Below are 22,020 nucleotides of genomic sequence, written 5' to 3'. Positions count from 1 at the left end.
ATTCTACCACAAGGTGGAGCTCCTTTTCAGGAATATAAAAGACAATTTCGAAAGTGAAATAGAGGAGACTGGGACACTAGCTGAAGGAGGGAAGACTGAAAGACTAGCTGAAGGAAAAAGGGCCTTGCAGCATGACTGAATTTTATTTCTTCTAGTGTTTTGGGACAGAGAAGTGAGGTAGCAGTTTGTGTCTGTCTCTTGGTGAAATCCTGGATGATGGCATTTTGTGGATTCAGGAGAGAAGTTCTGAAACCAGTAGTTCCATGCCTGCATATGATTCAACAAGAAAAGGAGTTCTCTTGGGTCTAGTGCAGAGATACCACAGATGACTACCAGAGTTCTGGCGCGTGATTTTTCCATTTTTCTCGTCGGAGCAACTGCTGTGCCTGGTCACTGGGATATTCTCAATGAAGTGGTGAGAGGCTTTTGGCCATCATTTTTTTATACTTTTATAAGATTGTGGATTCCCCCCTAAATGCTTTCTGGATTACAAATAGATGGGATCCATATGAGCTCCAACCTTGGGCCCCATCATGCTGGACATAGGACTGTAAGTAGTCACTGGCCAGTGAACAGGGTACAATAGAGTGTCTCATAGTTGGTCTGTTTAGATTGATCTAGGGGATAGAGGGTGTTAGTACTGTTGTCTTAAAGACACTTTATTGCTAAATGACATTGCATTTTCTCATATTTGTATTGTTGCATTATAAATCTTTATTGTTCAGTAACATTGCATTTTTCTTGGGTTAATACTGTTGCCTTCAAGAATCTTTACTGCTCAATGACATTGCATCTTTTTCATATCTGTACTGTTGTATTATAACCTGTTTTTTCCCTCAATGACATTGCATTTTTTTCCAGGTTTGTATTGCTGCATTATAAAAGCTTTACTGCTCATTGATATTGTGTTCGTGTGCATGTTTGAATGTCAAGATCTTTTCTGTTGAGTTCTGGGGAAGGGGTAAATGTATGGTTTTATTACGTGCATATCTCACTCTGCCTTACTGCTAACTGGTGCACTGTTGAAATAATTTGTTTGTTGTTGTGCTATTGCCCTTTAAATCTAAAGTGTCACCTAGAATAAAATCTGTTATCACTTGCCACCTTGGGACATAAAGAAGGGGTGTCACCCAAGTCAGGTAGGAAGGAACCCATATCTACTTCAGCTACACCTGAGGGGGCGCTACACATGTGCTCCAATATAAATGAACTTATCAATGTTTCCCCATGCCTATTCTGTGCTGACTGGGCAGACACATGTCAGTGATCACAGAAAACAGCACTGAGCTCACATGGAATCCATCCATCCATCCTCAACCCCTTTTCCCATTTTGCATATGGGGTTGGGGTGTCACTTTCAGCAGTGACAATCATCTCGAGCCAAGGTTTACACCACCAGGTGGCAAGCCCTGCCACAGTAGTTCATTCGTACCACTCACACATACTCTTACAGATGGCCAATTTAGAGTGCCCAATCCACCTATTGCATGTCTTTGGAATGTAGGAGGAAACCGGAGCACCCAGAACTCACGTGGAATCCTGCTGTTTAAAGACTGTTATCTTGCACAACAGTGTTATACGTTCTGCTGTACCCCAGTGATTGGACCCTAGCATGATTAACTACAGTTGTCAGAGTTTTAAAACCACCACAGAAATGTGAGTTCAGATGATGATAATAATAAAGAACAGTGAAAAGCCAAGCAATACAATGCATCCTCTTATTACAGTTAGCATAATACATTTGATTAAAAGTGGTTTTAGACTTTTTATTATTTATGAGATACTAATGAAGGACAGAAGATCTAAAACATTTTTAACTAAAATGTATATTCATTTTTTTAAATAAAGTGATGATTTGTTTTTAGTATTTTTACAGTGGAATTATACAAGCAGCTGGGATTATGAAACAATTAAGAAACACACTTTTTCAGAAAAAAAATCTGCTGAACATGGTGATGTTGATACATTTCTTTCAACAAATACAGGCAGAATAACATAGTGGACTGAAATTCAACCTGTCATAGACAAACCCATTTGTAGGTGTGGAATAAGTCACATGTCCTGGAAAATTTATTATGCAAAAAGTTTGAAGTAACTCAGGGGAATCTGAAAGCATAATTTAAGGCCTGATGCCTTAAAACATGTTTGCTAATGAATTTTGCCTTAGTTTTGTTTCAGTAATTTGTTACTATAAGTCTTACAGCACTGAATTTATTCATCGGAGAAGAGGTTAAAAAATAAAATACAGACAAATTCACTGTACTGTCACCAAAAATTGACTAATAGCAGTTACTCTCTGATTATAAATGTTACTGTTGCTTAGAGGGGAAACAAAATGGCAGTCATTTATTTTATTTTATTAACAAAACACTAGTTATAGTTTTCCTAAACACAGCTGCCAATCTTCTTCCTGTGAGTGACACAATACTCACATTTGAAAAATACTTTCAGCAGATCACCAGTTTTTACTTAACCCAATGTTCGCTGCAAATTGGAGAAATTTAAAAAAAAATGAATCTTTCAGTCATTTGTGTTTTTTTTTTTTTTTTTTTTGTGATTCGGTATTTTAAAAAGTTACCCTGTGGATGTAAGAATTTGAGTGATTCTGAAAAACAAAACTCTAAAACAATATTTCATACTGTTTTAAAAACAGAAAAAAATAGAAAGATGTATCAATGAAGGTTTTCATAAACGTGTATTACAAAAGTAGGCAAAAAAATAATCTCAGATGATTTGACAAAGCACGACATTAAAGGTACATACATTACTATGTCTTCACGTATCTGTCTCAACTCAAACAGAACTTGGCTCACTTTTTAGCATAGACAATATACTGTACAATGTACTGTCCTGAAATGTCTATGTAAGTTATTTTTTCCTGCAACATCAATGAAGGAAAATCTATGGTGATCTCTTCATAACAATGAAATGAGTTCTCATTGTGCAAATAGTCTGGAATGCATCAAGACTCAGGAATGAAATAACCAAAAGCTTAGGTGAAGAAAAGTGATTGATATGTGATGAGTGGAAAAGGAAATGTTTACCTGCAGTAATGTAGCTTTAATTAATGGTTACCTACCTCCCATGTCTCACAGCGTCCCCAGCAGGCATCAGTTTTCACATGCATGCTCTTACAACCTGGCTTTTTTGCAATGAAGGTGAATTCCCGAACAGCACAGCCAATGAAAGAGTGAAGCTTGACAGAACATACCAAGGGGTATGTCATAGTTAACAACAAGCAGATGTGCATAGACGTTCTTTTCTGAATGTACATTCTGTGAGACAAAAGCCAAATCATTTAGCAGTATTCTGCAATAAAACATAGTGCTTTATGAAGATTTGTAAACACAGTTGTATATGAATGCGTCCAGTCTCTTTACACTTAAATCTCTGATGCTATCCTAAAATTAAAAGAATGAAGTATTTTACACTTTAAACCTGCAGTAGCATCTTAATATTTGTAATGGGGGAAAACGTAAGAAGTACCAGTTGTGTAGGAATTTTAAGATTGTTAAAAAACATGCTTTGCACTTTGAATATAACCTACACACACACACACACACACACACACACACACACACACACACACACACACACACACACACACACAGCCTTCATGAGAAGGAACATAGATGCTTTATTTAAAGTATGTTGTGTCTTTCGACTTTTCCCGGTTAGGGGTCACCACAGTGGAACTCTGGTCCGCTAATGATTGGTAGTTGATTTTTACATGCCGAGTTACCAGCCCTGATGCACAACCTTCAACGAAGGTATGCCCATTCACGCATGTCTCCACGCAGAAGACACTCTAGCTGAGAATCGAAACGGACAGCATCTTACTGTGAGGCGGCAACGCTACCGCAGCACCACCACCGCGGGATATTGGTCACAATTGGAAATTTCTTTGTTTTACCATTAATTTCAATTCCTATTGTATTTCTCATGCTAAAGTTGCATGTGATTTTGCTAAAAAATGAAGATTATACTGTGTTTGACTTTTTACTTTCACTTGTTTACTCAGGTTTTCTCTAAAACCACATACACACAATTATGCCATGGTGTGATGGTAGTTAGTGGATATTGATTTACATATGATGACAGAGAATTATGGGTAATCAAAACAAGTTACCTTTTTAGAGGTTCTGTTTCTTATTTACATTGTGATTTCACTGCTGCATCTTGAGTTGTTCCACCTGCAAGAACTCATTGACAGCTTGCCTTTCGAAGAATTAACTCCTGCTGATGCGTTTAGTATGGAAATACAGTAGCCTATATATTAATTTACGTGGCAAGGCATTATGGGCTCAGTCTTTTGGTTCCACTATGAAACACACTAACTTCTTTTTTCTTGCTTTTTATAGGGAGAAAACCCCCTGAACCCCCGATATAGGGGCAAGAACTTACATATACCAAGTGAAGCACACAATTAGAAATCGCACCAGTGATACTTTCCTGTGGAGAAAATCATTTGGCTTTATGTTGTTCTTCTTTTTTTCTCTGTGAGCTACTGAAGCTAGAGGAATTTCTCTTTCAGATTTTATAGGGAAGCCCAGTCCAGTCTTTCATTATGTCATAGCAGGGATTTTAAGCTCCAAGAAATCAGGGAGCCATCCTTATCAACAAAACAAAATGGAAAAACACGACATTATTTTTGCATCAAAAACTATAATTTGGTGCTGTTTATGGAAAAGAGGTTTTTTAAAATTCTAAGGGTTTGTTGCTTAGACTTGCTCCAGAACATGACCAATACACTTATTTCATTGGTTTATTTTGTTTTGGCAGTGAGGTATGAAGGTTGGCCCCAGTATCAAGGACAGACAACTGCATTCACAGCAATTCTGATATATTAGGTTACAAAGAATACAGTGACATGAAATGAATGAGATAAGCTTAAAATAGGATAACATAATAAAAGAGCAAAGTATACAGTTTGGCAGTAGGCAGCTGACTTTACAATATGCAGATTACCTTTCATTAACACAGTCCAAACAAAAAAAATTACTCTGGTTTGTATAATGGGAACATACGTCTGCACATGACAGGGTTTATAGCCTCTCAATAAACACTGCTACTGCCAAATCATGTGCAAGGGACAGTTGGCCTTAAGCGCATAAGAAGACTGTCCACTGTTACCTTGGGTAACAGCCAACACCTGCCACACCCAAATAAGGATTACACTGAGTTAATGCAGAGCATTATAGTGAGCAGCTGCAGTACAAAATTACCATCACTGGTACCCCTGGGTCTCACTCACTTTACCCAGCCCAGCATTTCCTAGAGTGATCTTCTCAAAAGTAACTGAAAAGTCCAGAATTTTTTTACATACATGCGCGTGTGCACACACACACACACACACACACACACACACACACACACACACACACACACACACACACACACACACACCTTGTCTGATATCTCTCCAGTATCAATAACTGTTTCTGACTTCACAGTAATGTGCTGCCAGCTGGTTGTTCAGTTTGGCCTCTAAGATCACAATTACTGTTTGCCTTTAAAGTAAGCAAACTGTCAAATACTTGTATGGCAGCAAAAACTCTAAACAACTATTTGTCAAAACTTGAATGTCAGCTGTTGGGTTTCACTCTAGGTCTAAACACATCTTTTAGTAGATAATACTACCAGACACAAACTTAGGAAATTAAAATAAATAAAACATTTAAAATATAAAATAAATGGTTGCACTTTGCAAAATCAAATATGCAGGCAGCTGTACACTTGCACACATAAAGACAAATAAATGTATTTTAATAAGACAAATGACATAACAAAAATTATCAGCATTTCTGCTCCTTTCACTGCCAGTTGTTAAGGTATAGCTCATTTCTAGTTTTACAATCTGTATATAAATGAAAGGATTAACTGTTACTGGTAAATGGGTGACTAAACAGACAATGTTGCTTGTCACAAAACAGAGCTAAGGTTATAAGTATTACTGAGGTGGTGTGGTGGGGGGACAAAGTAACACTAATATATAAACAGCATGACACCATTACAGATGCTGGCAACATTTACAAGTTGATGAATGTCTCTCATCTCCATTTATAGTTTGTGACCTGTTGTGTGTGTGTCAGTGTGTAAGTCTGTAATGGGACTAGTGTCTGTATCTAAAAGACGCATCCACTTCAGAGCTCCATCACATGATTGCAAGTGCATCTGCTTATGCTCTGCTACTGCATGCTTTCAACAAACCCCTGGTTCTTTTGTAGCTCTGTTGTCATGTAACATTCCATTCCCCAGCTGTCACTAGCCTGCTTCCATATTTACCTCGTCTTTGTCCTACCTTTCTTTCTGCTTGTCTCCTTCTTTGTCTCTTCCTCCATCATCCACTCTCCACCTTTATTCCTGAAGTCTTTCTAGCCCTTTCTGTTACAATTCATATTTATTTTGTTGCTGATATTCCATCCTGCACAATCTAAGGTAGTTATACATTCCTTATTTCTTTAAATTTATCTTTTTTTCATGCTGAACTGTTAACTTGCCTACAGGGATAATGTGAAGTAAGGCAATTAAAAACTATTCACCACAATTCCCATAAAAATAGTCTGATGAGACAGATTCATTAAAGCTTCAAGACCATATTAAGACTCTTTGCTGTGGCTATCTGCAGATCAGTTTATGAGAAACTCAAAGTAAAAATAGGGATTGTTGAAGCAAGTAATTATATAACATCCTATTTTCATACAGAAAAAAATCTAAAGATGCAACACATTTTTAAAATTTCAACTACTTTGTGCCCAACAGTAGACTGCTCCCAGATTTAATACATAACTAGTGAGAACACGGAAGACGTAAACATTGTCATAATGTTTCGATACAGAGATAACAAGCTTGATGGAGCGGTGTAGTGGAATATGACAGCTGTGTGGTAGCAACAAAGGTCCAGATGACAAGAGGGGGCTTGCTGTAGTTCCCAAAACATGGCACCTCATGAATCAGTTGCTCTGCTGCTGGAGTGAAACAGTGATTGCTTGAGACCATGGTGCAATGGCTTGAGGATTTTCTTCTTTACCAATTGTTATATGACCATAACATTAGTGAGCATGAATTCTGGGGGAGTGAAGGACTTGCTATCACAAAGATAGGGGTGCAGGTGTTTTGAATCTATTCCATTGCAGTGCAGATGTTTTACAGCTGGTTGTGATTGTAAAAGGGATTTCTAAGAGACAGCATTTTGATTCTTCATAATGGAAGCAAACAGGATTACAGCCTAATAATTTATAGCTGGACAACTGATGCTGCTAATAGATGGTTTACAAAATAAACAATGTTAACTTTGGCGTAGAAGTTTCAATCGGAAGGCAGAGGACAGAAACACAAGTCACATCAGGGCTATGTGATTAATGTCACATTATAAAAACATTGCTTTTCACTATAATCAGTTTTTCAGAGGAAGATCCAGACACAGGAATCCTCATTAGATCTTCATGGTGAGGTTCAGTCTGAAACAGGGCTGGCAGAGTAGCTGCCACCCACCCTGTTACAGTATATAGGAGGTACTAACAACAGTTTGGAGCAATCAGTGGCATGCTAGGGTACATTTACCCACCAAAGCATCAGCTGAACTCAAGGATGGCAATAGCTGGCCTCTAGCAGCCCGAGAAGGAGGAGCAACTTGAAATGTCAAATCTTGGCATAATCTAACAAACTAATTTTTCCTGGGCTTCATTCACTGTACTTTTTCCTCTGAAGCAGATGCTAGCTCCCAGCTCCACATGACATTCCACTGTACTACAGGATGAAATGATTTGTTCTACATAGTCAAAAGCATGCCTCATATCTAGTACTAGTTTTTGTTGCAAAGTTTCTGATTAATATGGACTTAACTAAGAGCTACTGCCTGTTACCCTTAATTACAACATTAAGGAAGAGGTAAGAATTTGTCACATTCTGTGTTGCTGAAATTCAGGAAGATGCCTTTGGAATGACAAATGCTGCAGCCACCTTCAACAACTGCCAAGTAATCCTGCCCTGACTAAGGCTAAAAATGTTAGTCTAGCTTACATAAGTGGTACTGCTGTTAATATCTAGTCAAGGAAGAGCCATGTGCAATACGTTGAAAGGCTCGGATCAGTTGCATTGTTGTAGGCACAGTGATTATGATTAGGTCTCCAATCAGGAACAGTTTATGTGTTCAAGATGTGGATGCCAAGAATTTCACTTCAAGAGGGAAACTCAAGAGGTGAAATTTGGCATTTTGTGGAGAGCACGTTACTAGAGATTATGATCAGAGATACGATCATAATTTTTTTTGCGGTGGTTTACCTGATCCATATACTACCACTTACAGGAACAAAAATAAAGAAAGAGAGAGAGAGAGAGAGTGAGAGAGTGAGAGAGAGAGAAAGTGTAAGAGTGTGAATTGTTTTACAGGCTTTGAAAGATGGTAAAGCAAAAGCGCACTTAGCACTAACAAACAGACACTAGTATAGTTCTTAACTTCTTTGCTAAAGAATTCTGGACAAATCCAAAAAATAAAAGGGATATAAAGGATCAGAATCAGGGACAGTTTTTAAATATTGCTGTATTTCACTTGAAAAGTTAATGAAGAACAGGTTTTGCGCCAGCATGCATTTTCTAAACAATATAAAGTATGGAACTTTAATTTTTGGCATTATTAATTGACTATAATCCCCAGTGATTTATCAGAAAATCAAATATTTTATGAAGGGCAGGGCAAAAATATGAGCAAGATCAGGGACATTCTGCAAAATCAGGCACAGCTGAGAGGCATGGAGAGCATGCAATAACAAAATGCTCTTCTGTCAAACTAATGGCTTTAAAAGCTGTTAGACACTGTGTTCTGCACACTTTCTAAGTGTACAGATTGAGGTTTGAATAGCTTTGAAATGCTCTTTTCCCTTCTTTCACTGCTCCTTGCTGGCCAGCACTGCCATTTTGTAGCCCTTAGTGTGAGACCTGATCTTAACAGTGTTTGGGTGTTATTAAAAACTATTGTTAAGCACTGCTAAGATTGGGACTTGCATTACAGAAGCACTTAATAAATTTATCTTTTTCCCAACTTTGCATAATTGTGGTGCTGCACGCATTATATAGGGGATTGTGAGTGGGTTGCCAATCATAACCAGCTTATTATGTGTTCGAGATATGATGCCAAGAAATTCTCATCGAGTGAAGCTCAAGAGGTGAATCTTGGCAACCATGTCAAGAACACATAATGGGTTATGATTGGAGACCTGATCATAGGGCGGCCACGGTGGTGCAGTGGTTAGCATTGTCGCCTCACAGCAAGAGGTTCTCCGGTTCGATTCTTGGCTGGGGTGCCTTCTGTGTGGAGTCTGCATGTCCTCCCTGTGGTTGCGTGGGTTTTCTCCAGGTGCTCCGGTTTCCTCCCACATCCCAAAGACATGCTGCAGGTGGATTGAACACTCTAAATTGGCCCTAGGTGTGAGTGCGTGTGTGTGTGTGTGCCTTCTGTGGAAGGTTGGGCGCCGGGCTGGCAACTCGACACTGTAAAACTCCACTGCCAATTGTGAGCGGACAGGTGATCCACTGTGGCAACCCCTAACCGGGAAAAGCCAAAAGAAGAAGAAGAAGAATTGGAGACCTGATCATAATTCTTTGTAGTCCACAGAGCTTTATCTGCTTCATGTACTACTAATTAGAGGAAAAAAAAGCACTAGGTGTTTAGCTGGCTTTCAAAGCCATAAAGCACTTAGCAAGCACAGTCAGAAAGGCAGTGACTTACTTGCTAATGGTACACTAAGTCAGGGACACGTTACCTGCACAGACAGACAGAAAAAAATCATTTTGTATTCTGCTGCTGCTGTTTGTTGGTTAGTACTGTCAGGTTTAACTACTTTGTACAAATCCCAGTCTTAACAAGTGAAGCAGGGGTGCTTATCATTTATCAAGATCAGGTCTCATGCTATAGAAGCACATAACTGATGTTTCATTTCCCGGATACTGCAGAATAATCAGCACTCTCCATGTACTACATATGAACTAATACAAAACATTCGTTCAGTATGACAGCAGCACTTCTTGGGCACTGGGTAAGGATATAGTGACAGCATCAAGCCTATGCTAAAAACAGAAGAAAGTGAGGCATATCCCAAACTCAGAACAGAATATTACAGAACATTCATGTCTTACTGCAACACAGAGGCCATTCTCTATGTAGACCTTATAATGAAGGTGAATACAGCATTTTAAGTGTCTGACTATGTAAGGTAAACAGGCTTTTCACAGGATTAACAAGCATTTGAGTGAATATACTACTAGACATTATTTGGATTATGGTTAGCTGTGTGTAGCATGGACAGAAGCATTAGACCATGGCACAGGGCAGTACCAGTCCTGACTACTTTACTTAGGTTAACATCTTGTGGTGTAGCTTTTGACCACAGATGACACAGTTTTCAGTGGAGAAAGAGCATGGTTATACAGTGTGGGGCCTCCTAAAGCTACAGTCCTATAGATATGCAGAAATGCATACTGGTTATAGGACATATCCCCATGGCATGATCACAAAAGGAAAGTATTCATTATGCTAAACGGCTGTATTTCAGTCTGCTATTATAGAGTTATAACCAAACAATCTAATGTAAGAATGGAATTAATGATTATGTGTACATTTTATCTATACGAAGTAATTGGTAAAGCATAAGAAAAGGAGAAAAGTACTAAAAGTTGTGTTTTTTTGGTCACACCCGTCATTTTGTGGCTCGATAATGAGGAAATGTAATGGTTTTAGCAAATTCCGTTTGTGACTGTATAAATTTAAGAATGATAATGAGATAAGCATCTTCTCTCTGTCATGCTATGTGAGCTGTTTTTGAACTATGGCTGTTACAGAATATTAATCTGATGAAATTTAGAGTGTTACAGTTAAATCAAATTATTTTCTCTTACTTAGGCTTGTAGGAACAGGTTTGCTAAGTGAATAATGAAGAGAAATAACTGAAACGCCCAAATGTTCCATGAAAAAGTCTTTTTTAGGCATCTTGCCGTTATTTTATTATTTCAAATGATGCTTTCTTTGCTTTTCAACCGAAGTCTGAATTTCTGAACTTAAACTGGTACTGCATATTTAAAAAACTGCCATATGACTTCATATGTTATTCAGCGTGTGCATGAGTCTTTAACTATTTGATAAAAATGTTCTTCTGGCAAAGAACATCTTCAATAGCCAGGAGTTCACACACACAAAGTAAAGTAATGATTTTCTGGATGGACCAGCTGAATCTGTTCTACAAAGGAAAACGATACATAATGTAACTCATTTATAATAGTTTTATAGTTAACCTTAAAATCCTAATCATTTTCTGAATAATAAAAGTTAAAAAGCAGACGATAAATGTAAATACCTTGTGAAATGAAAATGCTATATAAAAATATAATGAGCTAAGTTATTTTGGAAGAACTCTTTTTTCAATGGATTTAATACTTGATACTCTTAAATTCTTTATATCACTACAATAAAAAAATCATGTAAGATTTCATTTAATACTATGCAACAACCTGTAAAATAATTGGTTTAGTGATTTTAATATAAATTTGGAAATGTTGTGTATTTTGTATGTGTCTTCTGTGTGGTGACGTGCGGGAATGGGCATTCCTTCGTTGAAGGTTGTGCTTTAGGCCTGGCAAGCCAGTACGTAAAATCTACTGCTAATCATTAGCGGACCGGAGTTCCGCTGTGGCGACCCCTAACCGGGATAAGCCGAAAGACACAAACAAACAAATCAAACAACTACCAATATCCCAGAGTTGTAAATTAGACACAGACAGTAGCGATGTATATTTTATCACTAATCATGACAATTTGCATTTATACCTCTTAATAACATGTAGGGCACTCAGTAATGAAAATAGGAATGTAATAATTTCTAGGACAGTAATCCTTATAAGAACATGGCCAGAAAGAGCTGTCAGTAAAACATAATGCAGATTAGTTATGAGGTTACAGGTGAACTTGACAGGGGAGTCTCAGTGGGCATAGCCTACCTGGATTTCAGTAAGGCCTTTTAACTGATCTGAAAGGGTGTGAGGGCAGGATCAGGACTGAGAAACTGGATAGCTGAAAGTCATGAGAGGGCCTGAGCATTTGAAAGCAACGGGGCAGCTTCTGTAACAGTTGTTAGTTATTAATGTCCTACATAATGATGAGCACACATCGGGGTCAAACAACTGTTCTGCTTCTGTTCAGATTCTTCACATTTTTTATTAAATATTTCATAAGAAAATAGGGCTTACACATCTGTACATATGTCATCTGCACATGTATTATGTATTGCCGCTCTCGCGTGAATGTGTGTGTGTGTGTGTGTGTATTTGACTGCATAAACAGGCTCCCTTCTGATCTTTGTAATATTTTCCCATTCTGCTGTTAACCATTTCAAATCCCAGGACCAACTTTGCTGAGTCCCAAGATGTGGAGACCAAATGGCCAAAAATCCAGACTTACATATATTAAGCCTGAGATTGCCATTTCTCAGAATATTACATTTTGTTTGAGGTGTGGTGATCTTGGAGTTGGTACAAATAAAATCAGAAGGTGTGAAGGGTTTGTTCTCCACACTGGAGTGCAGGGGGGCGTGCCCCCAGCAAAAAATAAGTTTAAAGGAGAACTGCAATGTTTGGTATCCACATTTCTGTATTTACAGCCTTGCAGTGTTTTTTTTTGGTATCTTGGGACTCGACAAAGTGAGTCTCAAGATTTCAATAGGGAAGCCATCCTGCCCTTTCATTACCTGTGTTGGCTGGTTTACCCCATGTGCTTATGTGCTTTATCTTTTTGACACTGGACCTCCATTTTGCTTTCCTTTGTATTCATACATAACTAATTAAAAAACTTCATATTATAGCTTTACATGATCACTTGTCTAACTCCACTGCAGTTATCTCTACTTCATGTTATTCAGTATTCAGTTGGACAGTGTAGGTGTCATGTGGCCTGCATAAACCCAAGTACTTGTATCACACATAGATTAGCGCAGTGCTCTGGCACTGCTGTTTTCTCATTCTTAAGTCACTGGCTATCTTAGGGCTGATTACAATGAGTAGCAAGAGCTGTGAGAGATGTACCCCCCAAAACATATGGGCTTCCCCCTGCATACAGCAGGTAATTCTGTGTTTTGTGTTTTTGCATTCTTGCATTTTTGCAGTTGCCATAGTGTGAATTTATGATGAAGCATTTATAAAATAGCTCAAGACTCAAACGTTCTCATGCTTTTCACTATATTTTCATAGGTAACATGAATTATACTCTAATAGTTGCTAGTTCAGAGTAATAAAGTGGTCTGTGTCAAATATTGAGAAGTAATACTGATTAATGTTTTTTTTATTATCTACCTTAGATGCTATAACATATAACCCTCAGTTCTTCATCAGTGTGTCATTTTATTATTTTAGCACTTCAGAACACCATGATTATATTATTTGTGAGTATAACACTGTTATTTTGGTTATATATTGATATGGTTTCATTGATTTGATTAAAACTCAAAATGTTGAAATCCAAAATGCCAAAAACTCAGAATACTGAAAATTGGAATTTGCTTTTCTCCACTGTTGTGCAGTTCCAAAGTTGTTATATACAATTACCAGGAGGTGTGGGGATGCAGGTGGGGCTTGTCCCTTCATTAAATAGGTTTTCAATATTTTGAGTTTGTGACATTTGAGTTTTTATTTTTTTTTTTTATTATGACATAAATCCAGTGATACATTTCAGTTGAATTTGAAGCCTTTTGATGTGTTTTGTTATTTTTAAGCCCACAAAGTTATGTTATTGTCTTATGGTTGTCTTGTGGTCAAAACACTGAACCACAAAAAAAATAAATAAATAAAATAAATAAATCATAGCTCACCGGTAATATCAATATCTTCCTCCCAAGTCTTAAAACTATGCATATGACCATGGGAGGAAGAAACTGTACTGTTACAACCCCCTGCTACTATATATCAATGTATTAACTTATTTTGTTTACATTTTGATATAAAGTTATTATTGGCATTTGTTGACTGGGAAAGTCCACTGGGCAAAAAAAAAAAAAACATTTTCAGTGGAGGCCCAGGGAGAAAATCTCCACAGTTACAGAAACAAAATAACAAGTAGCAAAACACATTATACAGTTAAAGTATAGATCTGGGGAGTTAAAAAAGGCAACAATACCACAGAAACATAACTGCAAACAAAATGTCATACAGATTTATATGCATGCAGAAAACTACAGGTAAACTATTATCATACTAAAGTAGGCTACATGATAAAGGACAAGAAATAAAGTATTTCCAGTCAGTGGAGTAGATTGACATCAGTGGTGTTAGGAAGCAAGGATTCTAGGTAGAAGTAAGTTATAGGATTAAGGGAGCTTACAGTGTATTTCACATGTACAGCTTGGATTTTATAAAAAGTAGGTTTTTAGTGCAGCTTTAAAGGGCTTCAGGGAGTCTAGTTGGGTGATGGAAGAGGGGAATGGTATTCCATAGTTTCGCAATGTTGTAGGAATACAGGCATTGTCCTGCTCTTTTGTTGGTTTTAGCTATGTTTAGAAGAGTTTTCTCTGAAGAACGGAGGACTCGAGTAGGGGTATATGTCTGTAAGATGGACTGGATAAAGATGGTTTAATAATGGATAAGTTTTACCTTAATGGGCAGAATCTATTTTCAGATAAGTCCCAGTCAGAAAAGTATTCAGATTTCTTAAAAAAAATTATATATAATAGAAAACAATTTGATTTTCACACCTTTTATTCAGAAAATAAAGACAATGGTAATTCTAAGAATATGATATAAGCAGGCAGTCTGAGAATCTCAATCAGAAGCCTTATCACATGCAGAAAATATGACCCTAAATATTACTGTCATAATACTAATAATACAGAACCACTACTAAATCCCGAAAACCCAAACTACCCATGCCCAAAATCCCGAGACCAAATACCCGAAACACTAAAATACCGAAACATCAAAACCACGAAATTCAAACTACCGAAAACTACACTCAACATACACCACACACATACACATACACACACCGTCCCCAGAACACAAACACACAAACCTAAACTACAGACAAGCAGGGGGGCAAGCCCCCCCCCTGCACCCCCCATGCTGGGGGGCTGCACCCCCCACATACCCCCTACTTAAATATTCTAACTCCAAGGTCGCACTACATACACACAAAACACCAACACACACCTACATTCCCCTCATACACACACATCACAGTCACAACACACACTTACACACTAAACCCTAACCAACACATTTAAACATAGATACTTACCTGAACTTCCACCATACCGCAACACCAGAAGCACGAATGTCAAACACCCGATGATCGGGATTTTGAAATTCACGCTTCTGGTCTTTTGGTAATTAGGGGTTTCGGCTATATAGTCTCGAAAGTTTGAAAGTCGGTATTTCAAACTTTCGAGATTATGTAGTGATCCCAATAATACATATATGAATGACTGACAGGTATAATTTGGTGACAAAACTATGTTATCCAAGTATAGCATTGTACTGATTCATGTTTTTAGGCTACATATTTCCTACTAACATTGTTGCCCTACTGACTTAAGAGGTTTGTAACAGTACCAGAAGCATCACATTAGTAGACATAGTGTTTTTACGTATGTGTATATTATCAGCTATATAGTTACTACAAAATGTAAAAAAGGAAATAAATATATTCTTTTTCAGAAACTTGTGATTTGGTATTAAGAAGGAAATTTTTTTTTTGTTTTTTTGTTTGGAGGGGAGTTTCACGACATTGTAAAACATCCTTGTCCTATAAACATTTCAGTCAAGCTTCTGAGGTTTTTTACTGCTTTATAATCTTCTCCTTTGGAAAAAAAATACTCTGTAGTACATGGTTTTATTTTGTACATGGTTTTATTTTGTAGGACACAGTTTTATTTTGTAGTACACGGTTTTACTTTGTAGTACACAGTTTTATTTTCATGTGTCTAAAATTTTAAAACTGTTATTTGGTTATTCATTTTCTGGGAACAGCTGCCTCATATGCGTATATAACTACAAAAATTCTGTCAATATTCTTTTCATTTGAGCATGTTTCACTCCCCAGCCGTAAACCCAGTGCCCATGTCCATCATTGGGTCTTCCAGCTTCTTCTGTGCTCCATCCCAGCTGGGATGGCATGGATCCTAAGGGCATCATGGAGTCTAGTCACCTCCATTCATCTGAATGGTATTACTTTTGATGACCTACCCTGTTACTCTCCTCTCTCAACATGGTGTAAATGGTGTATCGATGGACAGTTACTCTCCCCTCTCAACATGGTGTAAACGGTGTATCGATGGACGGGCATGTGCTGAGTATCACTCTGCCTCTGTGGGAGCACAGCCATGTCTACCACCCTTTCCCCTCTTTGTACCAACCCTCCCAATTGTGACATCCCCTGCCTCCAACAGGATCGTCTCAGGGAATGCCCACAGAACCACCATCCACCAGGATGAGCATGGCCCTCTCTGCCTGCCACTTCATCAGTTACCCATGCTGCTAATCGAACCTGTGTTGACTGGCTTTATCCTTCTAAAGCCTCTAAGCTAAAAATACTTTTGGCTAGGCCTGGGACAAACTGTGAAGTACAAGCTATAATGTTTTGTAAAAGGACTTTTAAGGCTGGCAAGCAAATAAACCTGCAGATGCATAACTTAAAGAATATTATAAAGCTGTGACTACACCCTGAGAGTAGCAGTAACTTGAAAAATGTTACAAATTCTAGAATTAAACATATTCAATATTCAATAGACCATACTAGGTCTGGAAACTTGATTATCCTTGTCAAGTGCTCTTAGTATGTAAGAACAAGATTAGTAACAAAATAAAATGGAGGAAATAGACATTCACAGTGACAGAAAGGAATATCCCATCACTCAGGTAGAAATTCAAACATTCCTTGGAAAAATATATCTTGTAGCTGTAACATCTGATTTCATACTAAAATGTTTTTTTTTCATTTTAAAGCATTTTAGATGTTTGAAGAAGGAGAATCTATAGGCCCAGTTTGATAGGCTGACACATTTAACAAGAAATAGGCAGAGCAACAGCTTGATATACCTATTCAGTATAAGGACAGTGGAAACAAAATCAGAAGGGGGTCAGCTTAAAATCTACAAAGGGGACTAGAATTCAGTTGTAATTAGACAGTAAAAAAGGATCTTGTTTTATATCAGAAATATGCTTCAATTAAAGAGCAACAGAAACCCAAAACTGTTAGAGATGCCACTATAGGAGCTGAAGGTGCACTGATAGAAAGCCCTGAAGTAAGAAACAGCATAAGACGTAAATCTGCACAAAAAGTGTTAAGAAGTATTGCCACAGAAAAGGGAGCAAAAGGAGAAGAAAGAGGGTAATTCAGTGAGGGGCCTCAGAACAAAGTAAGTATTAAAAGTGACAGGCAATAAACTGAACAGTTCTGAGCCCGCTATTATTAGTTTCAAGTGATAAACTCAAGTTAAAGCAGACTATAAGCAACAATCATCTGTAAGTAAGGAAATAAAAAAATTAAAGATGTTTTTTTTTAGACATCCTTTGCAGTGGGCAACATAGAGAAGGGAAAGAAAGTGAGTGGGTTTGTCCACACATACAAATACAGAGAGCAGCATAATGGAAAGACAGTGCTCACAAGGCTTGTGCCGATAACAGAGTCAGTAAAGCAGAAGGAAATATTTGTTTAGCACTGCCTTTCTTGGGGAATACATTAATGAAGATGCTGCAGTACCACTGTTTTGGTGGAGGGCGCTATACCCAAATGGGTTATGTCATTAGTTCAGCAAAATAGAGGTCATTCAGTAGAACAGCCCGGCAAAAATGTTGACAGCTACATGGTTTCCCAGGCATCTGCAATTACCCTACAGAGTTTCTTTAAGATTCTGTAGAGGAGGCATATGCTCACAACAAATTACCAAAAAGGCACTAGACTGGGCATGGAGAACAGCAAGAAAAAGCACTGTAATATTTAAAGGATAGCTTGATTCAGGCCTTAGTCTAACATATAATCAAATATACAAAGGATTTTACTTAAAATGACAGGGTATATCAGAAGTATGATTTTGATCACTGTGTTTGCAGGTTACGCCACTGAAAAAGGTAGAAGAAAAAAAAAGATTCTCTGTTTTTGAAAATACTTTCTTTTTCACTGTATGGGCAGTGTAGTGGCTCAGAAATGATATTTGTGGCAAAAACAGGTTACTACAAAAGATCAAAAGTCACTCAAAAGATCAAGGGGGTAACCAAACTGCACACACTTAACTGATGCTCTGATTAAAGATAGTACATTAAAGGAAAAACCTGGAACTTCAGTCCACTCTAAGTTATACAATGGTTATACAACAAAAGAAAACAAATCTTGTCCAAGTGTAGGAGGAAAAAAACAACATACTATAAACTCCCTGACCAATCTAACCAGGCAGCTAAGGGGGTTAATTAATATTTCAAATGTTAAATTTAAAGAAAAAATAGCTTCTCAGGCAAAGGACAATCACAAAGCTTTCTTTAGCTATGTCTGTAACCTCAAGGGAAATACGTAATAATGCTAGAACTTACTGTAAATGGCATTACCCACACTAAACCGGAGGCCATTGCCTACCTTTTGGTTAACAGGTTCAGCTCAAATTACTCTCCCCAATCCCTGTTATAGTTAAAAGGAAGTACTGCATATCACAATCAACCCAACCATTACCAGAGAACAGGGCTTCAATGCACTTTCCAAGGCCAAAAAGACAGTATTGATGGGCCATGATAACATCCTGGGATGCTTATTAAATAGAATGAAACATGACCTCTCTGGCCCACTTGAATCACTTTTTAATTGTAGCCTGCAGTCAGGTTTTGTGCCCAATAAGTAGAAGATGGCTACAAAGGAAGTCCAACCACCGATCCAGGTAACTACAGGTCCATAAGTCTGACCAACTTAATATGTAAGTGTATGGAAAGAATCATTATGGACATCATAAATAGGGCCACATGTAACCTGCAGATACTTAATCCATCACAGTTCAGCTTTAAGGAAGGTCATGCCTATTAAATCTGGTTAGCTTCTTTGAGAAGGTCACCAAAGCAATGGATGAGGGTAAGACTGTGCACACAGCTTATCTCGACCTGGCCAAGAGTTTTGATACAATACCCCAGTCAGACAATATAGACAATCTTACTAAATTAGGTATAAATCCTTTTATCACCTGATTAATAGCCAACTGGTTCTCTGATAGGACCCAGGAGGTCAAAATAGGTGAGGCCACCTCCACAGCGAGGCCAGTCACTAGTGGAGACCCCAGGGCTTGGTACTGGGTCTGCTCCTTTTTGGTATCTATTTCTCTGAAGTGGAAGCAAATGCTGAAGATGTATGGCTGACTAAGTTTGCAGATGATTGTAAACTGGGGATTATTATTGACTCCACTGCAGACACAAGCATTATTTAAGTAGGACTATCTCTGACTAACAAATGGTGCCAAAGCCATGGTCTTAAACCCAATACTAAGAAAGGCATAATTGTACCATTTGGGAAGACAACCATCTTAGCTAGTTACCATGTTGGTAATGCTCCCCTAAGAGTCAACCCAGTGGTTAGGGATCTGGGTACTCACATAGACAGTAACTTTACCTTTGACCTCCATGTGGCCACAGTGGTGAGAAAATTATTTTATGTTGCACAACTTATGAAGCAAGGCATGGCATCTAGGTCCAAACAGGTTATTGTTCCACTGTACTCTGCCCTTATTAGACCAATCATAGCATATAGTGCTTCCTTTGGTATTACCTGACCAGGTATATGCAGCAACTAGAGTGAGCTCAGGGGTTCCTTACAAAAAAATACAAGGAGTAACAAACCTGCCTTACACAGTACACCTTAAAGCCCATTCCCTCTACTCAGTCTTCTATAGATTGATGAGGGACGATCTATGCCTGGCTTACAAGGATTCCGCAAACCCATCCTGCATATTCGTAAATCAAACAGTACCAGAAATATTACATCTGGGGACCAGAATTTTGTCTGTGACTTAAACAGAACATTTATTTTATTTATTTATTTACTTTTATTTAACATTTGTTTACCAGGAAAGTCCGACTTGGAATGAAGCCAATTTTCAGCTGAGGCCCAGGGTGAGACATTCCAGATGCTTGTCTTTGTAATGTAAGAGGAAACGCACATAAATGCAGAAAGGACATGCAGACTCCACACAGAAGGCACTTCAGTCAAGAATCGAACCGGAGAACCTCTTGCTGTGAGGTGACAATGCTACTGCTGCACCACTGTGCTGTCCATGTTGGCAAGCACGAACATGCTGGAGAGACAGAAATGTCTTCCAGAGACTGCCCTTCTTATGGAAGAGGCTTCTCATCCATGTGAAGCTGAGTTCATTTATTATGCAATCTAAGTGCAATCTTGACCAGCAGATGGCGAAAAGGAAATTAACACCAGGCCTGGCAGCCATGTCCCTTATGGACAGAGGTAGCTTAGAAATGCCTGGCTCTCAATGTCCTATTTGGATTCAGAACATAATTATTTATTCTGGAAAACTTAGCTAGGCTTAAAAAGGCCCCCAAGGTCATTAGCCTAATAGTCTATGAATCTAAGCAAAAATAGTTGTAGCCTCACATTATCAAAAAGAAAGGAGCAGGATTCTGACTTGCACTTGTCCAGTGACAAGCTTAATCTTGACTATATAATCATGTACCTAGAGGATGAGACCACAAAAAATATGATTTCATTTAGAATCTCAGTGCAAACAGCATTCCCAAATGTGAGCTACAAAGCATCCATACTCTTAGGGCCACACATGAGCGCTACTAGGAGTATAGTCTCATAAACTACACCACTAGCACAAATAAGTGAAGGACAAGGGCTACAGTCCTTCATTCCACTCCTCTGTCCCACTAAATACTGGTAAACAATAAGATCAAGCAAAATAAAATATACATATGTATAAATATATATAATCATATAAATCACTATAAATATCCAAGTAAGTGAGGTCTGACCTTAGCAACATGTAAATATACACATGCTTGCCCTGGTCCCATACCATCTTTATCCAAATAGGGTCCACTCTGAATAACCACAGAATAGGGTGACAGGTTTTGCCTCTCTAGGCCATCCCCCATTTCCTTCTGAATTAAATGCTTTCCTGTGCTAGATTATCAACAGTAAATGTAATATACATAAAGTATTGTGCACACACACACACACACACACACACACACACACACACACACACACACACACACACACACACCAATTTCCAGGACAGGCAAGTAATACCTTTCATGCTACAATGCTTCCGTATTTTACACTACTACCATCCAGACCCAGTCTGATAAACTTAATTTATTGTTCCACTGTTAAAAAATAAGCCAAATAAAATATAAGAATGGGTGGTAATGCATAGCTCATCAATGGCTTTCTCTGTTTTAAAGGTGGATAACACAGTCCTAGATCAACCTCACTGAAATGGTTAACCTGTGACATTTGCTCCATCCAGCATACTTCTATAGTCTTACATCAACAGATAGCAGTACCCTTCTATAGTTAATAAATAAATGCATACTCAGGCAGAAACTTGTAAATTAAATAAGTCTGATTATTTACTAATAGAAAATTGCTTAATATACTTTGGTAAATTAAATACATAGACAAGATAGTATTGCACACAGAAATGTGAAATATAAGGTGGCAAGAAGCAGTTTTATGAAACCATCACCTAACCACATAAATATTCCCTAACAATCTGGCTAAAATAATTACTAGATCCTAACTAACACTGTCAAAAAATATAAACAACTACTATGGGCAAATCACTGTATAAAAATGACTTAAGTATTGAAGCAGTAAGTCCAAGAAGCACATCCAAGACACCATAATGACTGTTCCAAGATAGCTTCTATGAGTTGGGGATTTAAATCCAGATGTAGGTCTTTTCAGCAAAAGGATGACACCACCTGAGTTTGGAAGGGTGTCCCAGGATGGGTTGGGACATATACAGTCAGCACAGCCATGTTCCTGGCCTG

This window comes from Protopterus annectens, chromosome 6.part1 (assembly GCF_019279795.1).
Source record: "Protopterus annectens isolate FY-2018-M chromosome 6.part1, PAN1.0, whole genome shotgun sequence".
Lineage (NCBI taxonomy): Eukaryota > Metazoa > Chordata > Ceratodontiformes > Protopteridae > Protopterus > Protopterus annectens.
This window is presented reverse-complemented; position numbering follows the sequence as displayed.